This window comes from Eleutherodactylus coqui, chromosome 13, assembly GCF_035609145.1.
Source record: "Eleutherodactylus coqui strain aEleCoq1 chromosome 13, aEleCoq1.hap1, whole genome shotgun sequence".
Classification (NCBI taxonomy): Eukaryota; Metazoa; Chordata; class Amphibia; order Anura; family Eleutherodactylidae; genus Eleutherodactylus; species Eleutherodactylus coqui.
The window spans coordinates 78899668-78909220 of NC_089849.1; the positions used below are offsets into that span (position 1 = coordinate 78899668).

Genomic DNA, 9553 nt, shown 5'->3' on the forward strand with positions numbered 1-9553 from the left:
CAACAATTCTTCTTCTTTTTAAATCAAATTCTGGAAAAGGATTTCTTGCCAGGAGAAATGTTCTTTATGAAATCTCTTGGACATTTTGATCCAAAATTATCCAATTTTTCATGGTAGCATGGCCGAGCGGTCTAAGGCGCTGGATTAAGGCTCCAGTCTCTTTCGAGGTGTGGGTTTGAATCCCACTGCTGCCAGTTTTGAACTTTGAAAGCTCTCAAGATGCGTGGTAAACATTATAGTGGTCAGAAGAACTTGCTTTTGATGATGCTCAGAAATGGACTTCTTGGCCTTTTCTGAAACTGAACAAACTGTATGAGAAAAGGCCTTTGATGATATTCCCAAGATGTTTTGGCACAGATTAAGCTACCCTGATGTGCTAGCTAAGTAGACATTAGGCGCACTCCACGATCTTGCACTTCAAAGCCTTCAATAGCCTAGGAACATCTGAAAAAGCAGTAGTGCGGTAATACTGTTGAACTCACTTGCGTTTGCTTCCTTTCTAACTGGAGGAATGCATTTTCAGCCTTCTGCTGCCATCATTAAATATTCAGCTCGAATGCAGCAACAATTCTTCTTTTTAAATCAAATTCAGGAAAAGGATTTCTTGCCAGGAGAAATGTTCTTTATGAAATCTCTTGGACATTTTCATCCAAAATTATCCACTTTTTCATGGTAGCATGGCCGAGCGGTCTAAGGCGCTGGATTAAGGCTCCAGTCTCTTTGGAGGCGTGGGTTCGAATCCCACTGCTGCCAGTTTTCAACTTTGAAAGCTCTCAAGTTGCTTTCTGAACATTTTAGTGGTCAGAAGAAGTTGCTTTTGATGATGCTCAGAAATGGACTTCTTGGCCTTTTCTGAAACTGAACAAACTGTATGAGAAAAGGCCTTTGATGATATTCCCAAGATGTTTTGGCACAGATTAAGCTACCCTGATGTGCTAGCTAAGTAGACATTAGGCGCACTCCACGATCTTGCACTTCAAAGCCTTCAATAGCCTAGGAACATCTGAAAAAGCAGTAGTGCGGTAATACTGTTGAACTAACTTGCGTTTGCTTCCTTTCTAACTGGAGGAATGCATTTTCAGCCTTCTGCTGCCATCATTAAATATTCAGCTCGAATGCAGCAACAATTCTTCTTTTTAAATCAAATTCAGGAAAAGGATTTCTTGCCAGGAGAAATGTTCTTTATGAAATCTCTTGGACATTTTGATCCAAAATTATCCACTTTTTCATGGTAGCATGGCCGAGCGGTCTAAGGTGCTGGATTAAGGCTCCAGTCTCTTTGGAGGCGTGGGTTCGAATCCCACTGCTGCCAGTTTTCAACTTTGAAAGCTCTCAAGTTGCTTTCTCAACATTTTAGTGGTCAGAAGAACTTGCTTTTGATGATGCTCAGAAATGGACTTCTTGGCCTTTTCTGAAACTGAACAAACTGTATGAGAAAAGGCCTTTGATGATATTCCCAAGATGTTTTGGCACAGATTAAGCTACCCTGATGTGCTAGCTAAGTAGACATTAGGCGCACTCCACGATCTTGCACTTCAAAGCCTTCAATAGCCTAGGAACATCTGAAAAAGCAGTAGTGCGGTAATACTGTTGAACTCACTTGCGTTTGCTTCCTTTCTAACTGGAGGAATGCATTTTCAGCCTTCTGCTGCCATCATTAAAAATTCAGCTCGAATGCAGCAACAATTTTTCTTTTTAAATCAAATTCAGGAAAAGGATTTCTTGCCAGGAGAAATGTTCTTTATGAAATCTCTTGGACATTTTGATCCAAAATTATCCACTTTTTCATGGTAGCATGGCCGAGCGGTCTAAGGCGCTGGATTAAGGCTCCAGTCTCTTTGGAGGTGTGGGTTTGAATCCCACTGCTGCCAGTTTTGAACTTTGAAAGCTCTCAAGATGCGTGGTAAACCTTTTAGTGGTCAGAAGAACTTGCTTTTGATGATGCTCAGAAATGGACTTCTTGGCCTTTTCTGAAACTGAACAAACTGTATGAGAAAAGGCCTTTGATGATATTCCCAAGATGTTTTGGCACAGATTAAGCTACCCTGATGTGCTAGCTAAGTAGACATTAGGCGCACTCCACGATCTTGCACTTCAAAGCCTTCAATAGCCTAGGAACATCTGAAAAAGCAGTAGTGCGGTAATACTGTTGAACTCACTTGCGTTTGCTTCCTTTCTAACTGGAGGAATGCATTTTCAGCCTTCTGCTGCCATCATTAAATATTCAGCTCGAATGCAGCAACAATTCTTCTTCTTTTTAAATCAAATTCTGGAAAAGGATTTCTTGCCAGGAGAAATGTTCTTTATGAAATCTCTTGGACATTTTGATCCAAAATTATCCACTTTTTCATAGTAGCATGGCCGAGCGGTCTAAGGCGCTGGATTAAGGCTCCAGTCTCTTTGGAGGCGTGGGTTTGAATCCCACTGCTGCCAGTTTTGAACTTTGAAAGCTCTCAAGATGCGTGGTAAACCTTTTAGTGGTCAGAAGAACTTGCTTTTGATGATGCTCAGAAATGGACTTCTTGGCCTTTTCTGAAACTGAACAAACTGTATGAGAAAAGGCCTTTGATGATATTCCCAAGATGTTTTGGCACAGATTAAGCTACCCTGATGTGCTAGCTAAGTAGACATTAGGCGCACTCCACGATCTTGCACTTCAAAGCCTTCAATAGCCTAGGAACATCTGAAAAAGCAGTAGTGCGGTAATACTGTTGAACTCACTTGCGTTTGCTTCCTTTCTAACTGGAGGAATGCATTTTCAGCCTTCTGCTGCCATCATTAAATATTCAGCTCGAATGCAGCAACAATTCTTCTTCTTTTTAAATCAAATTCAGGAAAAGGATTTCTTGCCAGGAGAAATGTTCTTTATGAAATCTCTTGGACATTTTGATCCAAAATTATCCACTTTTTCATGGTAGCATGGCCGAGCGGTCTAAGGTGCTGGATTAAGGCTCCAGTCTCTTTGGAGGCGTGGGTTCGAATCCCACTGCTGCCAGTTTTCAACTTTGAAAGCTCTCAAGTTGCTTTCTCAACATTTTAGTGGTCAGAAGAACTTGCTTTTGATGATGCTCAGAAATGGACTTCTTGGCCTTTTCTGAAACTGAACAAACTGTATGAGAAAAGGCTTTTGATAATATTCCCAAGATGTTATGGCACAGATTAAGCTACCCTGATGCGCTAGCTAAGTAGACATTAGGCGCACTCCACGATCTTGCACTTCAAAGCCTTCAATAGCCTAGAAACATCTGAAAAAGCAGTAGTGCGGTAATACTGTTGAACTCACTTGCGTTTGCTTCCTTTCTAACTGGAGGAATGCATTTTCAGCCTTCTGCTGCCATCATTAAATATTCAGCTCGAATGCAGCAACAATTCTTCTTTTTAAATCAAATTCTGGAAAAGGATTTCTTGCCAGGAGAAATGTTCTTTATGAAATCTCTTGGACATTTTCATCCAAAATTATCCACTTTTTCATGGTAGCATGGCCGAGCGGTCTAAGGCGCTGGATTAAGGCTCCAGTCTCTTTGGAGGCGTGGGTTCGAATCCCACTGCTGCCAGTTTTGAACTTTGAAAGCTCTCAAGATGCTTGGTAAACCTTTTAGTGGTCAGAAGAACTTGCTTTTGATGATGCTCAGAAATGGACTTCTTGGCCTTTTCTGAAACTGAACAAACTGTATGAGAAAAGGCCTTTGATGATATTCCCAAGATGTTTTGGCACAGATTAAGCTACCCTGATGTGCTAGCTAAGTAGACATTAGGCGCACTCCACGATCTTGCACTTCAAAGCCTTCAATAGCCTAGGAACATCTGAAAAAGCAGTAGTGCGGTAATACTGTTGAACTCACTTGCGTTTGCTTCCTTTCTAACTGGAGGAATGCATTTTCAGCCTTCTGCTGCCATCATTAAATATTCAGCTCGAATGCAGCAACAATTTTTCTTTTTAAATCAAATTCAGGAAAAGGATTTCTTGCCAGGAGAAATGTTCTTTATGAAATCTCTTGGACATTTTGATCCAAAATTATCCACTTTTTCATGGTAGCATGGCCGAGCGGTCTAAGGCGCTGGATTAAGGCTCCAGTCTCTTTGGAGGCGTGGGTTTGAATCCCACTGCTGCCAGTTTTGAACTTTGAAAGCTCTCAAGATGCGTGGTAAACCTTTTAGTGGTCAGAAGAACTTGCTTTTGATGATGCTCAGAAATGGACTTCTTGGCCTTTTCTGAAACTGAACAAACTGTATGAGAAAAGGCCTTTGATGATATTCCCAAGATGTTTTGGCACAGATTAAGCTACCCTGATGTGCTAGCTAAGTAGACATTAGGCGCACTCCACGATCTTGCACTTCAAAGCCTTCAATAGTCTAGGAACATCTGAAAAAGCAGTAGTGCGGTAATACTGTTGAACTCACTTGCGTTTGCTTCCTTTCTAACTGGAGGAATGCATTTTCAGCCTTCTGCTGCCATCATTAAATATTCAGCTCGAATGCAGCAACAATTCTTCTTCTTTTTAAATCAAATTCTGGAAAAGGATTTCTTGCCAGGAGAAATGTTCTTTATGAAATCTCTTGGACATTTTGATCCAAAATTATCCACTTTTTCATGGTAGCATGGCCGAGCGGTCTAAGGCGCTGGATTAAGGCTCCAGTCTCTTTGGAGGCGTGGGTTTGAATCCCACTGCTGCCAGTTTTGAACTTTGAAAGCTCTCAAGATGCGTGGTAAACCTTTTAGTGGTCAGAAGAACTTGCTTTTGATGATGCTCAGAAATGGACTTCTTGGCCTTTTCTGAAACTGAACAAACTGTATGAGAAAAGGCCTTTGATGATATTCCCAAGATGTTTTGGCACAGATTAAGCTACCCTGATGTGCTAGCTAAGTAGACATTAGGCGCACTCCACGATCTTGCACTTCAAAGCCTTCAATAGCCTAGGAACATCTGAAAAAGCAGTAGTGCGGTAATACTGTTGAACTCACTTGCGTTTGCTTCCTTTCTAACTGGAGGAATGCATTTTCAGCCTTCTGCTGCCATCATTAAATATTCAGCTCGAATGCAGCAACAATTCTTCTTTTTAAATCAAATACTGGAAAAGGACTTCTTGCCAGGAGAAATGTTCTTTATGAAATCTCTTGGACATTTTGATCCAAAATTATCCCCTTTTTCATGGTAGCATGGCCGAGCGGTCTAAGGCGCTGGATTAAGGCTCCAGTCTCTTTGGAGGCGTGGGTTCGAATCCCACTGCTGCCAGTTTTGAACTTTGAAAGCTCTCAAGATGCGTGGTAAACCTTTTAGTGGTCAGAAGAACTTGCTTTTGATGATGCTCAGAAATGGACTTCTTGGCCTTTTCTGAAACTGAACAAACTGTATGAGAAAAGGCCTTTGATGATATTCCCAAGATGTTTTGGCACAGATTAAGCTACCCTGATGTGCTAGCTAAGTAGACATTAGGCGCACTCCACGATCTTGCACTTCAAAGCCTTCAATAGCCTAGGAACATCTGAAAAAGCAGTAGTGCGGTAATACTGTTGAACTCACTTGCGTTTGCTTCCTTTCTAACTGGAGGAATGCATTTTCAGCCTTCTGCTGCCATCATTAAATATTCAGCTCGAATGCAGCAACAATTCTTCTTCTTTTTAAATCAAATTCTGGAAAAGGATTTCTTGCCAGGAGAAATGTTCTTTATGAAATCTCTTGGACATTTTGATCCAAAATTATCCACTTTTTCATAGTAGCATGGCCGAGCGGTCTAAGGCGCTGGATTAAGGCTCCAGTCTCTTTGGAGGCGTGGGTTTGAATCCCACTGCTGCCAGTTTTGAACTTTGAAAGCTCTCAAGATGCATGGTAAACCTTTTAGTGGTCAGAAGAACTTGCTTTTGATGATGCTCAGAAATGGACTTCTTGGCCTTTTCTGAAACTGAACAAACTGTATGAGAAAAGGCCTTTGATGATATTCCCAAGATGTTTTGGCACAGATTAAGCTACCCTGATGTGCTAGCTAAGTAGACATTAGGCGCACTCCACGATCTTGCACTTCAAAGCCTTCAATAGCCTAGGAACATCTGAAAAAGCAGTAGTGCGGTAATACTGTTGAACTCACTTGCGTTTGCTTCCTTTCTAACTGGAGGAATGCATTTTCAGCCTTCTGCTGCCATCATTAAATATTCAGCTCGAATGCAGCAACAATTCTTCTTCTTTTTAAATCAAATTCAGGAAAAGGATTTCTTGCCAGGAGAAATGTTCTTTATGAAATCTCTTGGACATTTTGATCCAAAATTATCCACTTTTTCATGGTAGCATGGCCGAGCGGTCTAAGGTGCTGGATTAAGGCTCCAGTCTCTTTGGAGGCGTGGGTTCGAATCCCACTGCTGCCAGTTTTCAACTTTGAAAGCTCTCAAGCTGCTTTCTCAACATTTTAGTGGTCAGAAGAACTTGCTTTTGATGATGCTCAGAAATGGACTTCTTGGCCTTTTCTGAAACTGAACAAACTGTATGAGAAAAGGCTTTTGATAATATTCCCAAGATGTTATGGCACAGATTAAGCTACCCTGATGCGCTAGCTAAGTAGACATTAGGCGCACTCCACGATCTTGCACTTCAAAGCCTTCAATAGCCTAGAAACATCTGAAAAAGCAGTAGTGCGGTAATACTGTTGAACTCACTTGCGTTTGCTTCCTTTCTAACTGGAGGAATGCATTTTCAGCCTTCTGCTGCCATCATTAAATATTCAGCTCGAATGCAGCAACAATTCTTCTTTTTAAATCAAATTCTGGAAAAGGATTTCTTGCCAGGAGAAATGTTCTTTATGAAATCTCTTGGACATTTTCATCCAAAATTATCCACTTTTTCATGGTAGCATGGCCGAGCGGTCTAAGGCGCTGGATTAAGGCTCCAGTCTCTTTGGAGGCGTGGGTTCGAATCCCACTGCTGCCAGTTTTGAACTTTGAAAGCTCTCAAGATGCTTGGTAAACCTTTTAGTGGTCAGAAGAACTTGCTTTTGATGATGCTCAGAAATGGACTTCTTGGCCTTTTCTGAAACTGAACAAACTGTACGAGAAAAGGCCTTTGATGATATTCCCAAGATGTTTTGGCACAGATTAAGCTACCCTGATGTGCTAGCTAAGTAGACATTAGGCGCACTCCACGATCTTGCACTTCAAAGCCTTCAATAGCCTAGGAACATCTGAAAAAGCAGTAGTGCGGTAATACTGTTGAACTCACTTGCGTTTGCTTCCTTTCTAACTGGAGGAATGCATTTTCAGCCTTCTGCTGCCATCATTAAATATTCAGCTCGAATGCAGCAACAATTTTTCTTTTTAAATCAAATTCAGGAAAAGGATTTCTTGCCAGGAGAAATGTTCTTTATGAAATCTCTTGGACATTTTGATCCAAAATTATCCACTTTTTCATGGTAGCATGGCCGAGCGGTCTAAGGCGCTGGATTAAGGCTCCAGTCTCTTTGGAGGCGTGGGTTTGAATCCCACTGCTGCCAGTTTTGAACTTTGAAAGCTCTCAAGATGCGTGGTAAACCTTTTAGTGGTCAGAAGAACTTGCTTTTGATGATGCTCAGAAATGGACTTCTTGGCCTTTTCTGAAACTGAACAAACTGTATGAGAAAAGGCCTTTGATGATATTCCCAAGATGTTTTGGCACAGATTAAGCTACCCTGATGTGCTAGCTAAGTAGACATTAGGCGCACTCCACGATCTTGCACTTCAAAGCCTTCAATAGCCTAGGAACATCTGAAAAAGCAGTAGTGCGGTAATACTGTTGAACTCACTTGCGTTTGCTTCCTTTCTAACTGGAGGAATGCATTTTCAGCCTTCTGCTGCCATCATTAAATATTCAGCTCGAATGCAGCAACAATTCTTCTTCTTTTTAAATCAAATTCTGGAAAAGGATTTCTTGCCAGGAGAAATGTTCTTTATGAAATCTCTTGGACATTTTGATCCAAAATTATCCACTTTTTCATGGTAGCATGGCAGAGCGGTCTAAGGCGCTGGATTAAGGCTCCAGTCTCTTTGGAGGCGTGGGTTTGAATCCCACTGCTGCCAGTTTTGAACTTTGAAAGCTCTCAAGATGCGTGGTAAACCTTTTAGTGGTCAGAAGAACTTGCTTTTGATGATGCTCAGAAATGGACTTCTTGGCCTTTTCTGAAACTGAACAAACTGTATGAGAAAAGGCCTTTGATGATATTCCCAAGATGTTTTGGCACAGATTAAGCTACCCTGATGTGCTAGCTAAGTAGACATTAGGCGCACTCCACGATCTTGCACTTCAAAGCCTTCAATAGCCTAGGAACATCTGAAAAAGCAGTAGTGCGGTAATACTGTTGAACTCACTTGCGTTTGCTTCCTTTCTAACTGGAGGAATGCATTTTCAGCCTTCTGCTGCCATCATTAAATATTCAGCTCGAATGCAGCAACAATTCTTCTTCTTTTTAAATCAAATTCAGGAAAAGGATTTCTTGCCAGGAGAAATGTTCTTTATGAAATCTCTTGGACATTTTCATCCAAAATGATCCACTTTTTCATGGTAGCATGGCCGAGCGGTCTAAGGTGCTGGATTAAGGCTCCAGTCTCTTTGGAGGCGTGGGTTCGAATCCCACTGCTGCCAGTTTTCAACTTTGAAAGCTCTCAAGTTGCTTTCTCAACATTTTAGTGGTCAGAAGAACTTGCTTTTGATGATGCTCAGAAATGGACTTCTTGGCCTTTTCTGAAACTGAACAAACTGTATGAGAAAAGGCCTTTGATGATATTCCCAAGATGTTTTGGCACAGATTAAGCTACCCTGATGTGCTAGCTAAGTAGACATTAGGCGCACTCCACGATCTTGCACTTCAAAGCCTTCAATAGCCTAGGAACATCTGAAAAAGCAGTAGTGCGGTAATACTGTTGAACTCACTTGCGTTTGCTTCCTTTCTAACTGGAGGAATGCATTTTCAGCCTTCTGCTGCCATCATTAAATATTCAGCTCGAATGCAGCAACAATTTTTCTTTTTAAATCAAATTCAGGAAAAGGATTTCTTGCCAGGAGAAATGTTCTTTATGAAATCTCTTGGACATTTTGATCCAAAATTATCCACTTTTTCATGGTAGCATGGCCGAGCGGTCTAAGGCGCTGGATTAAGGCTCCAGTCTCTTTGGAGGTGTGGGTTTGAATCCCACTGCTGCCAGTTTTGAACTTTGAAAGCTCTCAAGATGCGTGGTAAACCTTTTAGTGGTCAGAAGAACTTGCTTTTGATGATGCTCAGAAATGGACTTCTTGGCCTTTTCTGAAACTGAACAAACTGTATGAGAAAAGGCCTTTGATGATATTCCCAAGATGTTTTGGCACAGATTAAGCTACCCTGATGTGCTAGCTAAGTAGACATTAGGCGCACTCCACGATCTTGCACTTCAAAGCCTTCAATAGCCTAGGAACATCTGAAAAAGCAGTAGTGCGGTAATACTGTTGAACTCACTTGCGTTTGCTTCCTTTCTAACTGGAGGAATGCATTTTCAGCCTTCTGCTGCCATCATTAAATATTCAGCTCGAATGCAGCAACAATTCTTCTTCTTTTTAAATCA

General features: G+C 41.4%; 4 non-coding genes across 4 annotated transcripts; all 4 read left to right on the forward strand.

Annotated features, from left to right (window-relative positions):
- Window positions 1-671: 671 nt before the first annotated feature.
- TRNAL-AAG (transfer RNA leucine (anticodon AAG)) lies at window positions 672-753 on the forward strand. The gene has a single exon. It is a non-coding gene; the product is annotated as a tRNA-Leu (tRNA).
- A 2719-nt stretch (window positions 754-3472) lies between these two features.
- TRNAL-AAG (transfer RNA leucine (anticodon AAG)) lies at window positions 3473-3554 on the forward strand. The gene has a single exon. It is a non-coding gene; the product is annotated as a tRNA-Leu (tRNA).
- A 1598-nt stretch (window positions 3555-5152) lies between these two features.
- Window positions 5153-5234, forward strand: TRNAL-AAG (transfer RNA leucine (anticodon AAG)). Its single transcript has one exon. It is a non-coding gene; the product is annotated as a tRNA-Leu (tRNA).
- Window positions 5235-6835: 1601 nt separating this feature from the next.
- On the forward strand, window positions 6836-6917 carry TRNAL-AAG (transfer RNA leucine (anticodon AAG)). The gene has a single exon. It is a non-coding gene; the product is annotated as a tRNA-Leu (tRNA).
- The last annotated feature ends 2636 nt before the right edge of the window (window positions 6918-9553 follow it).